The sequence below is a fragment of the Oryza glaberrima genome, chromosome 5 (genome assembly GCF_000147395.1).
Source record: "Oryza glaberrima chromosome 5, OglaRS2, whole genome shotgun sequence".
In the NCBI taxonomy this organism is placed as follows: Eukaryota; Viridiplantae; Streptophyta; class Magnoliopsida; order Poales; family Poaceae; genus Oryza; species Oryza glaberrima.
Window position 1 is genome coordinate 10,502,594 of NC_068330.1, and position 7,650 is coordinate 10,510,243.

The window sequence follows — 7,650 nt, forward strand, 5'->3', positions numbered from 1 at the left end:
GGCCCATGCAGCAACAGTCACAAGGGGTAGCTCAGCAACAACTGTGGGCCGATGTGATTGCTGACGTAATGAGGGAACAGTTTGGGCTTAAACCAAAAGAGACTGGAACCTTGTATTGGCAGCCTTATCCTGAGTGGTTTGAGAGAGTTCCTCTTCCCAATCGGTTCAAAGTTCTGGACTTCTCCAAATTTTCGGGACAAGATGGTGTGTTAACTTATGAGCACATTAGCCGATTCTTAGCTCAGTGTGGTCAAGCATCGGCTACAGACGCTCTGAAGGTTAGGTTATTCCGGTTATCTTTGTCCGGATCGGCTTTTACTTGGTTTTCCTCTTTGCCGTATGGGTCAATCAATAGCTGGACCGATTTGGAGAAGCAATTCCACAGCTATTTCTACAGTGGGGTTCATGAGATGAAATTATCCGACTTGATAGCGATTAAGCAGCGGCATGATGAACCTGTGCACGAGTATATTCGGAGATTCAGGGAAATGAGGAACAAATGCTTTAGCTTGAGTTTAACTGATGCCCAGTTAGCCGATCTGGCTTTTCAGGGTATGATTGCTCCGATTAGGGAGAAATTCTCATCTGAGGACTTTGATAGCTTGTCACATCTGATACAGAAAGTAACCTTGCATGAGCATAGGTCCGCGGAAGTTAAGAAAAACTCAAAGAAGGTTAATCATGTTTATCCGTACATGTATGGGTTGGATAATGATGAGGACTTTTCTGAAATAGCTGCAGCAGAGTGGGTGAGGAGTAAAAAGGTCATACCATGCCAATGGGTAAAAAGTTCTGGAAAAGAGAAATATGACTTTGATATTACTAAACCTGACAAGATCTTTGATTTGCTACTCCGAGAGAAGCAAATTCAACTTCTTGCTGGTCATACAATCCCATCGGCTGAGGAATTAGGCAGAAAGAGGTATTGCAAATGACATAATTCTGGGTCCCATTCTACTAACGATTGCAAGGTTTTTAGACAGCAGATTCAGGTGGCCATTGAGGGAGGCAAGATTAGGTTTGATGATTCCAAAAAGACGATGAAGGTCGATGGTAATCCTTTTCCTATTAATGTGGTGCATACAGCTAGCCAAACAGCCGATAGGGCCCGTGCAAGGGGTTTTCAGGTGAATTCGGCTAAGATTATCAACAAATATCAGAAGAAGTTTGACAAGCAGCAGGAGAAGCATCATGAGAAATACGATGATGGTTTTGATCCTCATTGGGGTTGTGAGTTCTTTAGATTCTGCTGGAATGAAGGTATGAGGTTGCCATCTATTGAAAACTGCCCTGGGTGCAGTGATGGCGTCGAGAACTCAAGCCGATCATATAATAGGGGCAATCGGTTAAGGCAGACAAGAGTTTCTGTTCATCAAAGATTGGGTCCAGTAAATCAAGATCATGGCCAAGAAGACAATGTAATAAGGAAGAATCAATGGTGTCCTTCTGGTATTTTCACGAAGAATCAAAAGAGAAGGGTTCAGAGATTGAGGAACAGGGAGCGCCTTCAGGAGGTTGAACAAGAAATTAATCATCGACTGAAGAAAGCAAAGCCAAGGCAGGAGTGGCGTGTTAAGAATTAGGTTCCTGTAGCCGATTATATCGCAGCCGATGAGGCAAAGAGGTTGGCAAAAGAGAAAAGTGTTGTGACGGCACCGGTTAACATGGTCTTTACCCTGCCAGCCGAATTCGGGATCGACCAAGCCGATGTCGACGAGGTGGAAGAGGAATTGGCTAAGTTGGTTCTGTCACCAGAACAAGCAGTGTTCGAGAAACCCGAGGGGACAGAGAATCGGCATCTTAAACCATTGTATATAAACGGCTACGTCAATGGGAAGCCGATGTCTAAAATGATGGTTGATGGTGGGGCCGCGGTAAATTTGATGCCCTATGCTACGTTCAGGAAATTGGGTAAAAATGCTGAGGATCTCGTCAAGACAAACTTGCTCAAAGATTTTGGTGGCAATCCATCAGAAACCAAAGGTGTTCTAAATGTGGAGCTGACAGTTGGCAGTAAGACTATTCCTACCACGTTTTTTATCATCGATGGGAAAGGTTCTTACAGCTTGTTGCTTGGAAGGGATTGGATTCACGCCAATTGTTGCATTCCTTCAACTATCCATCAATGTTTGATTCAGTGGCAAGGCGACAAAATAGAGATCGTACCAGCCGACAGGTCAGTTAATGTTACCAGTGCCAATTTAGCTCTTTGAGAAATGGATGGCCTTGATTGTTTATCTGGAAAAGTCTGGGATGGAGATTTTCTAAAAGTGTCTGATTCTGATATACAGCCAATTGAAGATGGAGAACCCAAGCTATTATTTTGAGGGCATCGTGGAGGGTTCAAATGTCTACACTACGAACACGGTAGATGATCTCGATGACAAGCAAGGTCAAGGTTTCATGTTGGCCGATGATTTGGAAGAAGTGGACATAGGTCCAGGCGATCATCTAAGGCCGACATTTATTAGTAGGAACTTATCTCCAGAGTTTAGAACCAAGCTGATAGAGCTCTTAAAAGAGTTTAGAGATTGCTTCGATTGGGAGTATTACGAGATGCCTGGACTCAGCCGATCGATTGTTGAACATCGGCTACCTATCAAACCAGGGGTTAGGCCACTTCAACAACCTCCGAGGAGATGCAAGGCCAACATGCTTGAACCGGTCAAGGCTGAGATTAAAAGATTGTATGATGCTGGTTTTATTCGTCCTTGCCGATATGCTGAGTGGGTTTCTAGTATAGTTCATGTTATCAAGAAAAACGGCAAGGTCAGGGTATGTATTGATTTCCGAAATTTGAATAAGGCCACCCCGAAAGATGAATACCCAATGCCAGTAGCCGATCAACTAGTTGATGCTGCTTCGGGACATAAGATTTTGAGTTTTATGGACAGAAACGCAGGATACAATCAAATTTTTATGGCCGAAGAAGACATTCATAAGACAGCTTTTAGGTGTCCTGGTACAATCGGCTTATTTGAATGGGTTGTCATGACTTTCGGCTTGAAGAGTGCTGGAGCTACATATCAAAGAGCCATGAATTACATATGTCATGATCTATTCAGCTGGTTGGTTGAAGTCTACATTGATGATGTGGTTGTTAAGTCTAGAGAAACAAAGGACCATATAGCTGATTTGAGGAAGGTTTTCGAGAGAACCAGAAAATATGGCCTGAAGATGAATCCGACAAAATGTGCTTTTGGTGTATCGGCTGGCCAGTTTTTGGGATTTCTTGTTCATGAGAGGGGGATCGAGGTAACTCAAAGGAGTGTTAATGCGATCAAGAAGATTCAGCCTCTAGAGAATAAGACAGAGTTACAAGAGATGATCGGCAAGATAAATTGTGTTAGAAGGTTTATTTCTAATTTGTCTGGAAGGTTAGAACCTTTTACACCATTGTTGAGATTGAAAGCCGATCAGCAGTTTACTTGGGGGGCAGAGCAGCAAAAGGCTTTGGATAATATTAAGGAATATCTTAGCTCTCCTCTTGTTTTGATTCCTCCACAGAAAGGAATACCGTTTAGGTTATATTTATCGGCCAGTGAGAAGTCAATCAGCTCGGTCTTAATTTAGGAGTTGGAAGGGAAGGAACGAGTTGTATTCTATCTCAGTCGTCGGCTCTTGGATGCTGAAACTAGATATTCCCCTGTGGAGAAGTTATGCTTGTGTCTGTATTTTTCGTGTACAAGGTTGAGGCATTATCTACTGTCCAACGAGTGTACTGTTATATGTAAGGCCGACGTTGTCAAGTACATGCTATCGGCTCCAATATTGAAAGGAAGGGTTGGAAAGTGGATATTTTCCTTAACCGAGTTTGATCTAAGGTATGAGTCGCCGAAGGCGATTAAGGGACAAGCTATAGCTGATTTTATTGTGGAACATCGTGATGATTCAATCGGCTCAGTTGAAATAGTGCCATGGACTTTATTCTTTGATGGATCGGTGTGTACTCATGGTTGTGGTATCAGCCTAGTTATAATTTCCCCTAGGGGGGCATGTTTCGAGTTTGCTTATACTATTAAACCGTATGCGACTAATAATCAAGCTGAGTATGAGGCAGTGCTCAAAGGGTTGCAATTACTCAAGGAAGTTGAAGCCGATACCATTGAAATCATGGGGGATTCTTTGCTAGTAATCAGTCAATTGGCAGGAGAGTATGAATGCAAGAATGATACATTGATGGTTTATAATGAGAAGTGCCAAGAACTAATGAAGGAGTTTTGGCTGGTTACTTTAAAGCATGTCTCTCGAGAATAAAATATTGAAGCTAATGATTTGGCCCAAGGGGCATCGGGATATAAGCCGATGATCAAAGATGTTAAGGTTGAAATTGCAGCAATGACAGCCGATGATTGGAGGTATGATGTGTATCAGTATTTGCATAATCCGTCTCAATCGGCTTCTAGGAAATTGTGATATGAGGCATTAAAGTATACTCTGTTGGATGATGAGCTTTATTATCGGACGATGGATGGAGTGTTACTTAAGTGTTTGGGTGCCGATCAGGCTAAAGTTGCAATCAGTGAAGTTCATGAAGGAATTTGAGGTACTCATTAATCGGCTCATAATATGAAGTGGTTACTTCGGCGTGCAGGGTATTTTTGGCCGACAATGCTGGAGGATTGTTTCAGATATTATAGGGGGTGTCAAGATTGTCAGAAGTTTGGGGCAATTCAGCGAGCTCCGGCATCGACTATGAATCCTATTATTAAGCCATGACCATTCCGAGGTTGGGGAACTGATATGATCGGTATGATAAACCCACCATCGAGTAAAGGACATAAGTTTATATTGGTGCCTGCTTTCATTGAACGCATATAGAGAGCGGTCTAACAAATGAACCAAACTCAAACATAAATTTTGCACGTCTACTCTTGTTAGTAGAAGTAGTAGAGGAGAAATTGATTATTTCACCAAGTGGGTGGAGGCGATTCCTTTGAAGAATGTTGATTCTAGGGATGCAGTTCAATTCGTTCAAGAACATATAATCTATCGATTTGGTATTCCTCAAACTATTACAACTGATCAGGGGTCATTCTTTGTATCTGACGAGTTTGTTCAGTTTGCCGATAGCATGGGTATCAAATTATTGAATTCTTCACCTTATTATGCACAAGCTAATGGGCAAGCCGAGGCGTCTAATAAAAGTTTATGGGCAATGGCATACTCAGTTGCCCAAAGCGTTGTGGTCTTATAGGATGGCTTGTCATGGATCGATCCAAGTCCCTCCTTACAAACTTGTTTATGGGCATGAGGCTGTTTTGCCTTGGGAGGTTAGAATCGGCTCTCGAAGAACAGAATTACAAAACGATTTAACAGCTGATGAGTATTACAACCTTATGGCCGATGAGAGGGAGGATCTGGTTCAGTCATGATTGTGAGCCCTTGCAAAGGTTACCAAGGATAAGGAACGTATTGCTCGGCATTATAATAAGAAAGTGGTACCTAAGGATTTTTCGGAAGGAGAACTTGTATGGAAATTGATTTTGCCGATTGGCACTCGTGATAGTAAATTCGGCAAGTGGTCGCCAAATTGGGAAGGATCATTCCAAATTTATAAGGTTGTGTCTAAGCGAGCATATATGTTGCACGGGCTTGATGGTGAAGTCTATGGGCGAGCGCTCAATGGCAAGTATTTGAAGAAATATTACCCAAGTGTTTGGGTTAACGCATGATCGGCTAGTATTGCCGATGCATGACAGCCGATGTGTTTGCATCGCCTTGAGATGGCCGATATGGTTATATCGCCCTTAGTTGTTTTTCATGGTGTAATCGGTTGTGGTTTGCCGATGTACAATGGCCGATATGGTTATATCGCCCTTAGTTGTTTTTCATGGTGTAATCGGTTGTGGTTTGCCGATGTACAATGGCCGATATGGTTATATCGCCCTTAGTTGTTTTATAATTTTATCAATGCTTTTGTCATTGTAAAATTAGGGGGGCACATATATATCAAAATGCAATGCAAATTTTTGCAAATTTTTTGAGGCAAATTTTTGTTGGCTGATTACAAAAATTTCTGAGTCCTATTACACAAAAGTTATTGAGACAAGTATCGCTTGATAGCCAAAATAGCCCTTTGCCTGATTTGTTCTACTTCTTCAATAGCTTGGGCATCTTGAGCATCAGTTCCAGAGATGACTTTCAAAGACTTGGTTAGGTCAGCAACATTCTTGATAGCTGATTTGAGCCTTGCTTTTTGTTCTTCAATTGATTTTGGAGATCGGCTAGCTTTTTGTGTTCTATATCTAGCTCGGCATTGCATTCTTCAAGTTGCACCAAGAGCTCAATTTTGCGAGCTTCGAGCCGATCAATATTGGATTTGATCGGACCTTCAGATAGCTGATCAAGTTTGGTTTTTTCTTCATGCACAAGCTGCCGATTAGCTTGGATTGTGGCCTCAATCTCTTTGCGATCACGGCGTTCGGCTAGTCTTAGCTTGGCTTTTTCTAGCTTGAATTGATGTTGCTCGAGATAAGCAGCTGGAGTTAGGACATCGGCCAAATCTTCGGGAATCAGAGGATGAACTTCATGCAGCCGCATCCTAATTGACCCACAGTCAACTACCAAACTGTCTAAAGAAGAGGCTTCTAGCCGATGAGAGATGTCTTCAAGTGTTTTTCTCACATCATCGGATAGGGGAGCTAGGGCTTTGCTTGAAGTGTCTTCTCCTGCCTCGGCAAGGTAATCTCTGATGTCAAAAGAGAAGAGATCGGCTAGAGCCTGCAGAGACAATTTCGGAAAGAATAAGAGCTGGGTAAATTATAGCCGATCTATTTGTTGAGACAAAGGGAAACTTACTGGGATAGCAGGAGCAGCTGATTGTTTTTCCTCTTCGACGTGATGACTACCCACAACCGATGGAGTCTGATCACTTGACGATTGTTGTACAGGAGGAGAAGGAGGAGGAGGCTGCGAAATAGACAAGTGTTATATAGAATCGGTTGAGATTGATTAAGTAAAAGAATTAAGGACATCTTACTGGTGGAGCCGATTTAACAATTGTTGCTGCTGTTTTTTTCTTCACAGCAGTTTTCTTCTTCTGCAACCACAAAGTCTATGGGTAATTAGCCGAAGAGAGAGGTAATTTCAGAAGAAGTCATAGAGAGGTACTTACTCTTATAAAATGAACGGGGGCAGAAGGAGTTGGAGGCGTTTGCTTGGGTGAAGCCGATGGTGTTCTTTTTGTGTCACTTATTTCGGCTACAGTTTGGTCAACATCTTCACCAATTTCCTCTTCATCTAAAGCCTGTTCAATAGATGGATCCAAGGCGGGCAGATCATCAGTCGACATATCAGTTGGTTGTGGTTGAGTTTTCTTGAATTTGGTCTTTTTCTTTGGAGCCAAGGCTAAGGTACTCATGGCTGATGATCTGGTTTTCCTTTTCTTGCCTGCATCGGCTGGTTCCCTAGTTAGGCCGTGAAGGAGAGTTGAAGTCTTGGGGCATGGTAACCGATGAAAGAGGAAGATAGTCCACCTCCATTCGGAATTAGACCTGAAGAATATTCAATGTTCTTGCCACTGTTACTTTGATGAGGAGGGGAGGACTCTGTTGTCTGCAAAACAGGAGCAAGAGGTTAGTCAAGTAATGAATCAGCTAACTGGTTATGCAATTTAGTAATGACAAAGTTTACCTGGGGCATGACGTC